The sequence below is a fragment of the Urtica dioica genome, chromosome 10 (assembly GCF_054948205.1).
Source record: "Urtica dioica subsp. dioica isolate 48M chromosome 10, U.dioica_male_clone48M_v1_H2, whole genome shotgun sequence".
Taxonomy (NCBI): Eukaryota; Viridiplantae; Streptophyta; class Magnoliopsida; order Rosales; family Urticaceae; genus Urtica; species Urtica dioica.
Window position 1 is genome coordinate 7657490 of NC_142765.1, and position 3172 is coordinate 7660661.

Consider the following 3172-nt stretch of genomic DNA (forward strand, 5'->3'; position numbering starts at 1 on the left):
ACACCATGGGTAGTGAACATGATAGATAAGACGTGCTCATGTCGAGAATTTTAAACTGATTTATTTGTATGTGCTCATGCTATTACGGCTTGTCGCATATGCAACAAACCTGTTGAGAGCTATTGTGCAAAGTACTACACGGCCGAGTATTGAAAATTTGCACATGCAGAGGTTATTCATCCTATAGGATGTGGATCGTTATGAAATCAAATAGATCAAAGTAAATCCGCCTAACTTCTTAGATTGTCCGGCAGGTAGAGCTATGAAGAGAAGGATTCCCTCTCTATGAGAATCTGATGCCCCGTTTCGCAAATGTTCCCGATGAGGAGAGCTCCAGGGATGGTTCTTTGGTTTGGTCTGTAATTTAACACGGATCTTTTAGTTTTCGTGTGTTTCTTTTAATGTTTAGAACTTCATTTGTGTTTGGTATGTATTTCATTTTCAATGTTTAGAACTTTATTGGTGTTGTTGGGTTTATTGATAAGATAAATTTTCAATTTTTTTACGTTGTTGTTATTGTGTAGGAGTTTCTTGACGTCTTTGACTGATTAAAAAGCAATAAGATCACTACATTTCGTGCTATATGTGTCACGAAATTACTGTATTACGTGACAAATCATGTGATTTCGTGACACATCTATCACGAAATCATGTGACCTTGTGATAGATCTGTTATCCGTTATAAAAGCAATCATACATACATACAAAACATTCAAAATAAAATCAAGTAATTTTCGCTTCACATATATAGAACTGTATTTCGTGATACACGCACACATACATACAATCATACACACATACATTTAAGTAGCGTCCTGATTGGCCTTTCCACGTTTGTGTATTTTAAGAGCTCCGTGTCGGCATAGAGCAGTGGTAATCTTCTGCCTGTGCATACACATGTCCTCTTGTTTCAAATATGTCAATAGAAGGCCGTGTGCCAAGAACTCGACAATCTTGATAAAAAAAACATGCCACAATCACTTATGTGAAAAAAAAAATATGTGTAAACCTCTTGTCCTCCTCCTGTATTTATGTTGTCAATGGTGCCCACAAGAAGAGTTGTAGTCTTTACTTATGTACATTTGATGTAATAAAGTCTCACGAAGACTCTTGCTTGTAATTTCTTATTTATAAAAGTTGAAATGTTCATTCATCATTCCTTCTCTGAAGTTTTATGATAAAACCTTAGTCTTTAGTCCATAAAAAAACCTACCAACATATGAAGAGACAAATGTAGATTTGCATGAACAAACTCTTCATGGTTTGCTTAAAACAATATACTCGCAATCTAAGGATCAAAGGACTATTGATCTCAGTACGATTTTTAGGAGAATCTATGATGTCTGGTTATGGGGCATTGAGAGTTGGAGACTCTATAGTTCTTCTACGTATCTTCCGAAGGTACTGAATTGACCAGTGCACTTCTAGAGACAAGATAAGAACAAACCATTTAACCTCTTATGTCTCGAAGTCACTACGTATGAATTGCATCATGTCATTTCATAGCTTACGTATTCTCATTTGAGAAAGTCAGAGTTCGGATTCACTATGTGATTCTTAATAGGACCTATTGGTGAAGTACTAAGTTATGAAGATGTCATGAGTAACTTTGCGAAGATCTCATAGATATGGAATTCATGCACAAGATTGCTGAAATGCAATGTATATCACCTCATGCTTTATTCCTTGGAGTGTGAATAAATGAACTGGCCAGTGTCCAAATTGAGTCATGACTTTTTTGGATGAATCAATGTGAGTTGTTAGCTCCTCGTCAATACATTGCTTCTAACTTATTCACAAGCGACAAATGAGTTGAGGAAATAACAGCTAGAAGGGTAAAATGGTAATTTTGTAATCCCGACTAGCTGATGATATTCATGAAGGGTAAACATATAAAATATTCAGTGGATCCACTCATCACTATTTAGTTGAATTCTTGAGTAGAAAATAAATTCATTTGAACCGAAAGATTCTCAGTGTCAACTTTTTAGTGGAGTCAGTTGACATTAAGCTAAACTTGGAAAAGGTTTGTGAACTTTTGAGTCCAAGTATTTTAGCTCAAGCTTTGTTCATTTGGATCCATGAGGTCACTGTCACAAATCATATCGATTAGGAATAGTTAAACTAGAAGCTAAGTCAAAACAAGAACGAGACAAGTTTTACGAAAATTGTCTAAAAGGTATTTTTGTCGTTTTGGACATAGGATGAAATGAATGTCAATAAATTTTTTGACATTGTCATATGATGACATATTATCACTCGGCCATAACAAGTCCATTGGGCGTTGATGATTAATTTCATTTCATAGAATTTTACTTGAAAATTCTTAATGGGCCTTTTCTCATGTTGTCATGAACAAATGAAGAAGCATCTAGAAGCCCATTCTACATATCTTGGCCGCCCAACTCAAAGAAAAAAAAAGAGATTATTTTGTGCATTAATGTATGAAGATACTTACCAAAAGAAAAAGAGGAAACAAATCCAAGGCTTCTAGAAGGAAGCTTGGCCGTGTGACTCTAAGGAAATGAGAGCAAATTTTTCTCATGAATATGTGATATTCTATAGAAGAAGAAACTACTTTATTGAAGGTAATCCCTCTCCTATAAATAGAGCCCTCATTCCTCTCATTTTATTCATTCCAAAGCTTTAGAGATTGAGAGCTTCTCTCTCTAGACTTGGCTGCCCATCTCCTCTCTCTTTCTCTAAGTTTTCTTTCGTTTTTGTTTTGTCACCTAGGTCCACATTTGATCTAGTGTTTTAGCTCTTCGACTTTGAGACTTGTTCTTGAGTCGTCGTGTTTAAAAGTGCCCACACACTAATTCCTTTCTTTCTCGATATTGTGATAGAAACTTTCGTGGTTGCTCGAGTTCTCGAGGAAAGAAGAGAGACGTGCTGCGAGGGAGACGAACGTTTCAACCTTCCTAAGGCTACTCAACGTTCAAGCTTCTCAAATGTTAGTAAACATATAATGCTCGTTAATAGTTTTAATTTATATGTACTTGCTCTTTGTCTAGGTTAGTAAAATCGTTTTACTTGTTTAAAAGAAATTTTTTAAATTCCGCCGCTTGCTCGAAGCGTTAAATCTTTTCTTAACCCTAGATCAATTCCAACAAATGGTATAAGAGCTATGGTCAAAGATATGCATGTACATGTAATTAAAATTATGAGCTTG